General features: G+C 40.2%; 2 protein-coding genes across 9 annotated transcripts in view; both read right to left on the bottom strand.

Annotated features, from left to right (window-relative positions):
• The window catches only part of LOC101102466 (olfactory receptor 2M3), a 28,925-nt gene extending 17,055 nt beyond the window's left edge, over nt 1–11,870 (bottom strand). The window contains exons 1-2 of the mRNA XM_060403387.1: nt 11,579–11,870; nt 10,712–10,800 (exon numbers count right to left, since the gene is read on the bottom strand). The gene's annotated coding sequence lies outside the window, so the exon portion shown is untranslated. The remainder of the gene's footprint in view (nt 1–10,711; nt 10,801–11,578) is intronic.
• The window catches only part of ZNF322 (zinc finger protein 322), a 16,283-nt gene extending 4,413 nt beyond the window's left edge, over nt 1–11,870 (bottom strand). The window contains exons 1-4 of one of the 8 annotated variants that reach the window (XM_060403374.1): nt 11,579–11,870; nt 10,712–10,800; nt 10,399–10,478; nt 1,358–1,415 (exon numbers count right to left, since the gene is read on the bottom strand). The gene's annotated coding sequence lies outside the window, so the exon portion shown is untranslated. Of the gene's footprint in view, nt 1–1,357; nt 1,416–10,398; nt 10,479–10,574; nt 10,801–11,578 lie in introns of all 8 variants that reach the window. The other 7 variants (XM_042237175.2, XM_027959052.3, XM_060403375.1 and 4 more) reach the window with 7 other exon arrangements.

The following is an 11,870-nucleotide window of genomic DNA, read 5'->3' as shown; positions in this document are numbered from 1 at the left end:
GAAAAGACAGAATTTCTGCATCAAATTCCACAAGTGCTCTACGTTTTACAGGGGTTGACAGCAGTAAGGTTTTCTCTAACTAAAACAAATAAGCAACACATACATGGAAAGTACCAGGAAGAACTGTTTCTTTAATCAACTCAAATGATCTCAAAACCAGGATTCCTCCTCTCCCCTTGGTTCATCTAAGTAATCAAGACACCTAATAATTAATATGCCTGCTCTTGAGGAAAACAACCCAAAAGGGACTATGACTACCTGTGCAGTCCTTTCTGTAGAATGTTTGGAAGAAAATGGTTAATGATTATTAGAATTCTCAGTGTAAAGAGAGAGAAAAGTTTTTCTTACTATCATCCTAGCTATGTGATGTTTGGCAAGTTTCTTAATCACTCTGTAGCTAGTTTTTTCATTTATAAAAAGGATGAATGATGGGAGTTACCTCATATCACTGAGTTGAATAATAAGTTAGTCAGTATTTCATGGTAAGCATTCTGTGTTAGCTCTTATAATAACTATGATGATAAAGAGATCTAAGATTCTGCTTTGATATGATCATAAGAGCACAAACCTTGCTCAAAATAAAAATGACTGTAGCTAAAAGCCTGGGCTTCAAACCTGTCTTTAATGCCAGGCTTTTCTTTGTACAGTGAAGGGATATGAAACAGGTTTTCTTGTTTTTAGAGGGATGCACATGTATTGAAATACCCAAAGATTGAGCATCTTAAAGAAGTCCTTATACACAGAAAGATCACAATTATATAATTCTCTTTTATAACATTATTGAAAAGGGCCCCGTGCTCAGAGTCTAACCACTCTGCTCTTCCACCCCAGTAAGACAGACAATCACATCTTCAAATGACTGGGAGATTAAAAAGGAGAGACAGACACAAGAGAGACATTGAGGTCTTTCTGTTGTTGTCATTTAGTCGCTAAGTTTTGTCCAACTCTTTTGCAACCCCATGGACTGTAGCCACCAGGCTCCTCTGTCCATGCAATTTCTCAGGCAAGAATACTGGAGTGGGTTGCTATTTACTTCTCCAGGGGATCTTCCTGACCCAGGGATTGAACCCTTGTTTCCTGCATTGGCAGGCGGATTCTTTATCACTGAGCTGCCTGAGGTCTTTCTACTCAGGCCCTATCTTCTGTAGCGCTACACCACTAGATAAGTTAAAGATTCAAGCCCAATAGGAAATACAGGAATATAGACTAACAATAAGGAAAACAACAGGCTGATTCAAGGGAGAAAAAGATAAATGTAGTAAGCTATTGTATTTATCAACTACCAATGATATACTAAAGAAGAAACAAGAGAAACAGAGGGGGAAGAAACACCATTTTCCATATCCTTCACACTTACTCTTTTCAATGATCATTTCATGTTTGACCTCATATATTCAAACCCCCTCCTCTGTCACCTAAGGAATAAAAACTGATGAGTGTGCTTTCTATTTTACTGAGAATATCTAAGGATGGAAAAAAACAAAAGCATAAAAAATACTTGCACATGCTCCCACCACAACAACCAACCTCTTGCAAGTGTGGTCATGCACTCCATCTTTCCTTCTGTTACCATGGATGACAAACTGCCCCTGCTCAACCTAAGGACAATCTGTCAGTCGGGGTACTGGATTCCACCCTCTTTTCACCACAAGGACATCACTCCTGCAATTCTATCCTCTCTCTTCTGCAATACCAATTTGTTCTTTTCTATTAAATCATACTAATCAGCAAACTAGCTGTTACCTCTCCTAAAACAAAAGCACAACAGGAAACTTCTCTCAACCACTTCATCCTCGAGCTACTTTCACTTCTTTGTTTCTCTTTACAGCAAAACTCCTCAAAAGAAATCAATCTGTTCATTGTCTTTAATTCTTATCTTAAATCTTATCAAGGCTTCTAGAACATTCTGCAAATACTCGCTTTCACTGCTCCAACAAAACTGCTCCTATTAGAACCTACAAGCTCTTAAGAAATCTGACTCCCAGCTACCCCTGACACACTTCCCTGCACTTCTCATTTGTATTGCATGCCAGTCATCCTGCTCTCCTTGCTTTTGTTCAAACAATCCAGGTTCACTTCCATTTCAAGGTCTTTATGCTTATAAGTCTCTCCCTGCTAAAGTGCTCATCCTCAAGATCTTCAAGGCTTCCTTTCTCATCTCACTCTAATCTTTGATAAATTGTCATATTCTCAATAAGGCCATAACTGACCATCCTATTTTAAATTATCACACATCTCCATCCCAGATGACCCACACATGCAACACCCCTCCTCTCGTTTCATGTCTTATTTTTCTCCATAGAACATAAGCCCCTTAAAAGACAAGGATTTTAGTTCATTTGTTGCTGTTTCTCTAGCACCTGTGACACTGTCTGGCACAGAGCAAGTATGTTCACATATAATGAGGTACTCTGTAGCTGTGAAACAGGATGAAGGTAACTTTTCTGAACTGATGTGGAGCAGTTTTCAGGATAAACTGTAAATTTTAGAAAGCCCTGGTGTAAAAAAGTATGCTATATTTTCTGTAAGAATGAAGTAGAACTTAAAAAAACTACACATGGATCTATTCATTTGGTCAAAAAGAAATTCAGAAAAGATTGAACTAATAAGTTTGGTTATTATAAGGCAGATGGAAATGGGATCAAAAGGACAGGAAAATGAAACTGGTACCAAACGGTGAAGGAAAGAGAGTCATACTCTTCTTTAGTGTATACTTTTGTAAAAACACACATTTTAACTTTAAACTGTTGTATTTCACATATTCAATAAATAAACAGAAAAGCTAGGGGAGAAAATAATTAAAATAGAATTCAAATAAAAACAAAGAAGTCTGTATTTCAAATTAATAGTAAAATCACCCAGGAGGAAAATAACTCAAAAATTCTGTAATACAGTATTAGAATTATATAAACTCAAACTAAAGATAAAAAGAACTATAAACAATTACTGAACTGTAATTAGCAGGAGTTTTCCCCCATGTTGGTAAAGGTTCACTACTTAATGCACAGACTAGGAATGACAAAATAAGTAAATATAAAGGCAACCAGATGTCTCACTGTTAGATAAGGGAGTCAGAAACATAGAAAAGAGAAAGGCTAGAATGAACTCTGTATCTACAGTGTTTAACTGGAATTAGAAGTATCAGTAGGAAGTCAAGGTTTGAAGTATACACAGAAAAAATAGAAATGTTATTATTTTTTTTAAGACTCCTAATGTCTGCTGAGAGATCACAGAAACAATGAAATCCTAGTAGTAACAAGCATACCAAGCACTCAGATTTTGGTTTCTAAACACCATTTCCCACGGAAAGGAACCAGGGCTCACTGGATAAATGGCTAATTTCAGGGTTTAGAAAGTACACAATCAACCTGGAACATCTTCTTGTTCCAGAAAACAAGGAAGTGCTCAAAAAGTGGTGATAATATGCTAAGAGGACTAGAAGCCTCACTGAAGGGGCTGCTACTACACAAATCTGGAACAAACAACATCAAAATAAATACAGACAGTAATAAATTAGTAATACAGTAAGAATCGATGAATCCATATTCATTTAAAAAGTGAATAAATAGTAAAGGAGAAAGGAAAGTTTTCTCCTTAATTAAAAAAGAAGCCAACAATTAAATGTAGATGAAATGATGGAATTAAAAACATCACGTCTCATCAAAAGAAGAGCAATAACTGTTTCAGGCAAAAATACAGTGGATGGAAAGTTTTATGAGAATCAGGATATTTACACAATCAGAATATATCTCCCCACTGCTGCTGCTGCGAAGTTGCTTTAGTCATGTCCGACTCTGTGCGACCCCACAGACGGCAGACCACCAGGCTCTGCTGTCCCTGGGATTCTCCAGGCAAGAATACTGGAGGGGGTTGCCATTTCCTTCTCCAATGCATGAAAGTGAAAAGTGAAAGAGAAGTCGCTCAGTCATGTCCGACTAGACATTTAATAATTACAAAGACAAAAAAAAGTAATTTCACAGAAACCTGGAAGATGCTATCTTAACTAATGATCAGTTAACATCATGAATAACAAGATATAAAATTGTCTCCTAATATGACACAAAGAGAGGAACAGAACATTAAACATTGTAACCTGAATCTCATCAGGAGGAAACTCTAGACAAAGCCAAATTGAAGGAAATTCTGCCAAAGAAATGGCTTAAACTTTAAAAAAAAAAGTCAAAGTTATGGAAGGCAAAATCTGAGGATATGTTCCACAATAAAGACATGACAAATGAAATGGGTGATGGTGGATTGGATCTTGGACAACAAAAATAACTTGTTTTTCTTTTCCTAAAATGACATTAGTGGAACAACTGGCTAAACTCTAATAAGGTCTCAAGATCAGATAATAGTATTATATGAAAGTTAATTTCCTTACTTTGATAACTGTAATGATAATAAAAGAGAATAGACTTGTTTTTAGGAAATAAAAAATTAAGTATTTAGGACAGGCTTTTTCAACTAGCATTCTGGGAAAGAATGAAGACCTATGGAAAATGATTTGAGTAACTATTTTTTTAAATTCTCCCAAAGATGCATATAGCTAGTAGCACTACATGGGAGAGAAGTTAATTCATTAAATACCTATGACTTTAGGACTTAATTCTCTCATCATTTGAGATGAGGCATTATGTCTGTAACTTACTCTCAAAATGTTCAGGAAAAAAAAGGTACACAAAGGTACATGTACGTACAGAAGTAAGTAGACAGACTCATAAAACAAATACAGTAAATGTTAACATTTAGGGACTATGGGTGAAGGGTGTATGAGCATTCTTATATTATTTTACAACTTTTTGTAAATATGAAATTATTTCAAAATTTAAATGTATCTTATCTTGTGTTTTAAAAACATGGGAGCTGAGAGTTGGTATACTACGCCAGCTGAATTTGAATGTTCAAACCCTGGAATCAGATTTTGGTTCGAATTCCCACTATGTTCTTTTGTAGCTATGAGAACTTGGGTAAGTTACTTCCTTTACCTTTTATTTCCCTTTTGATAAAATGAGGAGGATACTATTACATGTCTTAAGGAGTTGCCATGAGAACTAGGATACTGTCAATAAAGGACCTGGCTCAGGATCTGGGTACTCAATTAACAGATGCTCAGTAATGGCAGGTTCTATTATTTTCTTAATTCCATCTTCAGGGTCAAAAAAACCCTAACATTTCTTGAGGTCATCCCCTGTGCCTGTCTCTTATGCACAGTCTTATTTAAAATGCATTAAGATAATTAACTAAATAATAAAAAATGAAATAATCTGCTGCTGCTGCTGCTGCTGCTGCTGCTGTTAAGTCGCTTCAGTCGTGTCCGACTTTGTGCGACCCCACAGACAGCAGCCCACCAGGCTCTGCCGACCCTGGGATTCTCCAGGCAAGAACACTGGAGTGGGTTGCCATTTCCTTCTCCACGCATGAAAGTGAAAAGTGAAAGTGAAGTCACTGAGTCGTGTCCAACTCTCAGCGACCCCATGGACTACAGCACACCAGGCTCCTCCGTCCATGGGATTTTCCAGGCACGAGTACTGGAGTGGGGTGCCATTGCCTTCTCCTATAACTCAACCAGTTAATGATTAATATGAGTATTATGCAAAAACTAGAAAAAAAAAAAAACACGTTTGAGAAATGTTAGAAGGAAAAGGAAGACTTCAGAATCACAGCTAAGTAAAACTCTGGAGTCATACAAACAGCTACTATAAGACACTGGTTTTCCAGGAGTTTTCCAAAATGTGTACTACTGTTAAGGTCAATAGGAGAGTTAAAAAGCATAAACATACAATTCTGAGCATGGTCACAGCCTGGTAAATGAATTATAATATTCCCTAATTTTATTAGTTCAGGGTGTCATATTTGCCCTAAATAGCCAATAATTTGTAGGGCACTAAGGAAAAAAATTAAAAATAAGGAAACCATTTTCTTATTCATATTTGAGTCTTTCAGATGGATGTCAGCATCTAGAGAATAATATACAGTCTAGCTGTCAAAATTTAAAGTAAATCATGATACTTCCCTAGTGAAAAATACTGTTTCTACCACACTAACAATAAAACCTAAGGTTCTCACCACACCACCTAATGTAGTTTTTCTGCCTCCCATAACACCTTAGAATCTTTACACTTGCTCCATCTACCTAGAATGCTTTTCACCCAAGGAGTTTGCTCCTTTAGTTGACTCAAGTCTCTGACTGAAAATCATTTCCTCAAAAAGAGGCACATCTTGGCAACTTTAACTAAAACAGCTATGTCCCCTTAGCATGTATTATTTCTCTCCATAGCACTTATCATCCAACTTTGTGGTATTTTATATCTGTTCATTTATTTCTCTCTCCTATTAGAATGTAACTTTCATTATGGTTAGGACTTAAGTCTTTTGTTTACTGCAATATTCCTAGTGTCTAGAATATGTCTGTTGAATGAATGAAAAATATGAATGAATATCAGAACCAAAAGAGTCATCATCCTCCTCTAAGCCTTAGCAGCAATCTAGGCTAGGCTAACAGCCCTACCGATCTCAAATGGCAAACCAGAATATATCCTTCAAGTCTCAGCTTCAGAGTACCCTATGCTAAGAGGTTTCTCTTATCTCATCCTAGGAAAAGACTGGTTCTCACTTCATGGTTATGGCTAGGATTGGAGTACACAGAACAGCCAGGCTGGCAATAAAAGTCCAAGCAGAAAGGCTGAGTGTAGAAGACCAAGGCCATCCTTACAGTTAAAGGATGTATGCAACAAGCAGATTAAAGTCAATAAAGCACTAACTGTCCGAGGCCAGGGGTGGCAGCCAAGAGGAACTACCCTGCGTCCCAGGTTAGAGGTGGCCAGGAGGAGCCACCCCAAGCCTGAGGCCAGGGGTAGTGGCCGGGAGGAGCAATCCCACGTCCAAGGAGCGGAGCTATCCCACGTTGAAGGTCAGGAAGGGCGGTGGTGAGGAGATACCCCTCATCCAAGGTAAGGAGCTGCGGCTGCACTTTGCTGGAGCAGCTGTAAAGAGATACCCCATGCCCAAGGTAAGAGAAACCCAAGTAAGATGGTAGGTGTTGCAAGAGGGGATCAGAGGGCAGACACACTGAAACCATACTCACAGAAAACTAGTCAATCTAATCACACTAGGACCACAGCCTTGTCTGACTCAATGAAACTAAGCCATGCCCGTGGGGTTACCCAAGATGGGCGGGTCATGGTGGAGAGGTCTGACAGAATGTGGTCCACTGGAGAAGGAAATGGCAAACCACTTCAGTATTCTTGCCTTGAGAACCCTATGAACAGTATGAAAAGGCAAAACGATAAGAGTAACTCCCCAGGTCAGTAGGTGCCCAATATGCTACTGGAGATCAGTGGAGAAATAACTCCAGAAAGAATGAAGGGATGGAGCCAAAGCAAAAACAATACCCAGTTGTGGATGTGACTGGTGATAGAAACAAGGTCCGATGCTGTAAAGAGCAATATTGCATAGGAACCTGGAATGTCAGGTCCATGAATCAAGGCAAATTGGAAGTGGTCAAACAAGAGATGGCAAGGGTGAACATTGACATTCTAGGAATCAGCAAACTAAAATGGACTGGAATGCGTGAATTTAACTCAGATGACCATTATATCTACTACTGCGGGCAGGAATCCCTCAGAAGAAATGGAGTAGCCATCATGGTCAACAAAAGAGTCCGAATTGCAGCACTTGGATGCAATCTCAAAAACAACAGAATGATCTCTGTTCTTCTCCAAGGCAAACCATTCAATATCGCAGTAATCCAAGTCTATGCCCCAACCAGTAACGCTGAAGAAGCTGAAGTTGAACAGTTCTATGAAGACCTACAAGACCTTTTAGAACTACCACCCAAAAAAGATGTCCTTTTCATTAGAGGGGACTGGAATGCAAAAGTAGGAAGTCGAGAAACACCTGGAGTAACAGGCAAAATTGGCCTTGGAATGTGGAATGAAGCAGGGCAAAGACTAAGAGTTTTGCCAGGAAAATGCACTGGTCATAGCAAACACCCTCTTCCAACACAAGAGAAGACTCTACACATGGACATCACCAGATGGTCAACACCGAAATCAGATTGATTATATTCTTTGCAGCCAAAGATGGAGAGGTCTATACAGTCAACAGATCAGATGACTGCGGCTCAGATCATAAACTGCTTATTACCAAATTCAGACTGAAATTGAAGAAAGTAGGGAAAACTGCTAGACCATTCAGGTATGACCTAAATCAAATCCCTTATGATTATACAGTGGAAGTGAAAATAGATTTAAGGGCCTAGATCTGATAGATAGATTGCCTGATGAACCATGGAATGAGGTTTGTGACATTGTACAGGAGACAGGGATTAAGACCATCCCCATGGAAAAGAAATGCAAAAAAGCAAAATGGCTATCTGGGGAGGGCTTACAAATAGCTGTGAAAAGAAGAGAGGCAAAAAGCAAAGGAGAAAAGGAAAGATATAAGCATGTGAATGCAGAGTTCCAAATAACAGCAAGAAGAGATAAGAAAGCCTTCTTCAGCAATCAATGCAAAGAAATAGAGGAAAACAACAGAATGGGAAAGACTAGAGATCTCTTCAAGAAAATTAGAGATACCAAGGGAACATTTCATGCAAAGATGGGCTCGATAAAGGACAGAAATGGTATGGACCTAACAGAAGCAGAAGATATTAAGAAGAGATGGCAAGAATACACAGAAGAACTGTACAAAAAAGACCTTCACAACCCTGATAATCACGATGGTGTGTTCACTAATCTAGAGCCAGACATCTTGGAATGTGAAGTCAAGTGGGCCTTAGGAAGCATTACTACGAACAAATCTAGTAGAGGTGATGGAATTCCAGTTGAGCTATTTCAAATGCTGAAAGATGCTGTGAAAGTGCTGCACTCAATATGCCAGCAAATTTGGAAAACTCAGCAGTGGCCACAGGACTGGAAAAGGTCAGTTTTCATTCCAATCCCAAAGAAAGGCAATGCCAAAAAATGCTCAAACTACCGCACAATTGCACTCATCTCACATGCTAGTAAAGTAATGCTCAAAATTCTCCAAGCCAGGCTTCAGCAATACGTGAACTGTGAACTTCCAGATGTTGAAGCTGGTTTTAGAAAAGGCAGAGGAACCAGAGATCAAATTGCCAACATCTGCTGGATCATGGAAAAAGCAAGAGAGTTCCAGAAAAACATCTATTTCTGCTTTATTGACTATGCCAAAGCCTTTGACTGTGTGGATCACAATAAACTGTGGAAAATTCTGAAAGAGATGGGAAGACCAGATCACCGGACCTGCCTCTTGAGAAATCTGTATGCAGGTCAGGAAGTTAGAACTGGACATGGAACAACAGACTGGTTCCAAATAGGAAAAGGAGTAAGTCAAGGCTGTATATTGTCACCCTGCTTATTTAACTTCTATGCAGAGTACATCATGAGAAACGCTGGACTGGAAGAAACACAACTGGAATCAAGATTGCTGGGAGAAATATCAATAACCTCACATATGCAGGGGACACCACCCTTATGGCAGAAAGTGAAGAGGAACTAAAAAGGCTCTTGATGAAAGTGAAAGAGGAGAGTGAAAAAGTTGGCTTAAAGCTCAACATTCAGAAAACAAAGATCATGGCATCCGGTCCCATCACTTCATGGGCAACAGATGGGGAAACAGTGGAAACAGTGTCAGACTTTATTTTTGGGGGCTCCAAAATCACTGCAGATGGTGACTGCAGCCATGAAATTAAAAGACACTTACTCCTTGGAAGAAAAGTTATGACCAACCTAGATAGCGTATTCAAAAGCAGAGACAGTACTTTGCTGACTAAGGTCCACCTAGTCAAAGCTATGGTTTTTCCTGTGGTCATGTATGGATGTGAGAGTTGAACTATGAGGAAGGCTGAGCGCCAAAGAATTGCTGCTTTTGAACTGTGGTATTGGAGAAGACTCTTGAGAGTCCCTTGGACTGTAGAGATCCAAGGAGATTAGCCCTGGGATTTCTTTGGAAGGAATGATGCTAAAGCTGAAACTCCAGTACTTTGGCCACCTCATGCGAAGAGTTCACTCATTGGAAAAGACTGATGCTGGGAGGGATTGGGGGCAGGAGGAGAAGGGGACGACAGAGGATGAGATGGCTGGATGGACGTGAGTCTGAGTGAATTCCAGGAGTTGGTGATGGACAGGGAGGCCTGGCGTGCTGCGATTCATGGGGTCGCAAAGAGTTGGACACGACTGAGCGACTGAACTAAAGCACTATCTATTAATGCTTACTCTATCAGGTCCCAGGCTAGGGATTATCTCATTTATTTTTCAATGATTACATGGATTATCTCATTTCATCTTTCCAAGATTGTAAAATAGGTATTATGAGCAATGTTTGTACCTTACAGATAGAAAAATGATGCTCAGGGCAGTTAAATAACCTAAAACTCACAGCTAGTAAATAGCAGAGCCAGGATGTAATATCCATTTTCTGACTCCAGGGCTTGCATTGAGTATACTGTCTTTTGTGGGCTGCAAATCAATCATGAAAGAATAATTAAAAGCCTATGGTGAATAAGCATCTTGGAAAGAAGTAGAAAATACACTAACATTGGTAGGCAGGGTTACCTCAGGCGTTAAGAAAGGGTCATGTATCTTCTTTCCAAGTGTCTTCTCCCATTCCTTCTTGTTCTCCTCCAGTTCCCCTCACATGTCCCCTAAAACTCCACCATGTATATAGAAACACAGTTTGCTACACTACTTACCATAACAAGAAAGACTCAAGACTGTCTTCCTTTTGGCTCCAAAAGGTCTCCAGTCCATAGTTACTAACGATACTCAATTCTTCCCTCTCCTGGAGGAAAAGTCAAAAATGTAGAAATTTAAAATTTTTGTGAAATTTAAAATTTTTCTAGCGCTGGACATCTAAAAATTGGTTCCCTTTACTACCCAGTCTGGTCAATATCTTTCAATCATAACTTACCTCTTCCTACCTCTCCTCACATTGTTTTCTCCCAGAGAGCTCTAGACAAAATATTGAGAGTCCTGGGTAATGACTAACTTCATAATAAAGCCCTGAATCCTGTTCTACTTGTTTCAATTTTTCGCCTCTGCTAAGTGTATTATCTCAAATTCTGAGGTCAATGACCCATTCTTCTACCACTATAAACCTCCAGATACAGTTGATAAGTGCAAATGACAAACTTGTATATAATGCCGGTTTCCAATAATAATTATGGGATGATTAAACCAGATTCCTCTGCATACAAACTGGATGAAACATGACCGATCTCTGCCTTAAAGATGGGGATGGGCGGTGGGTGGAAAACTCCATTCAGCGTCCTCGTTTTTTTCCCCCAGAGTGAAAGATACAGATCGCTTAGAAAAGTGCCCAGCAGCGTTTACTATTATTATCTCCAGGAACCATAGTACTATGCTTATCATCTTTCAACTTTTCATTGACTGCCTTTCAGTCCGCCCTCAGGTGGGTTTCCAGACCCTGCACCGTCACGAGGAACAGAGGCCGCTCCTATCAGGCAGAGGCCGAGGGGTCTCTAGTCCCGCCTAACCCCTCCACACATCCTTGGGCCTCGCAGGCCATGCCCCTCCCAAGCCCCGCGGCCCGCGCTTACCCCGGCTGCAGCCGGCGCCGCCCCTCTGCCTGGGAGGGCACTTCCGGTTACTCTCCGGACACTCGGGGTTTGGCTTTCCCTGCGGCCGCAGGCTTCGGACGGTGAACCTAAGGGCCCACCTTCGGGAAAAGAAGCAAAGCAAACCTGGGAGGCCGACGAGAGCCAGGAGCATCCTTCTTTGCGCGGCTGGGCGAGGGTAGCTGGGGCCAGGGCATCCAGTGTGCGATTTAAGGGCCAACAAGGCCAGCTAGCTTCCCGAGCCCTTTCAGCCTGGCTGGGAAGCGGCCGGCGC

This window comes from Ovis aries, chromosome 20 (assembly GCF_016772045.2).
Source record: "Ovis aries strain OAR_USU_Benz2616 breed Rambouillet chromosome 20, ARS-UI_Ramb_v3.0, whole genome shotgun sequence".
Taxonomy (NCBI): domain Eukaryota; kingdom Metazoa; phylum Chordata; class Mammalia; order Artiodactyla; family Bovidae; genus Ovis; species Ovis aries.
Note: the sequence above shows the minus strand (reverse complement) of the source record. Positions and strands in the feature narration are given on the sequence as shown.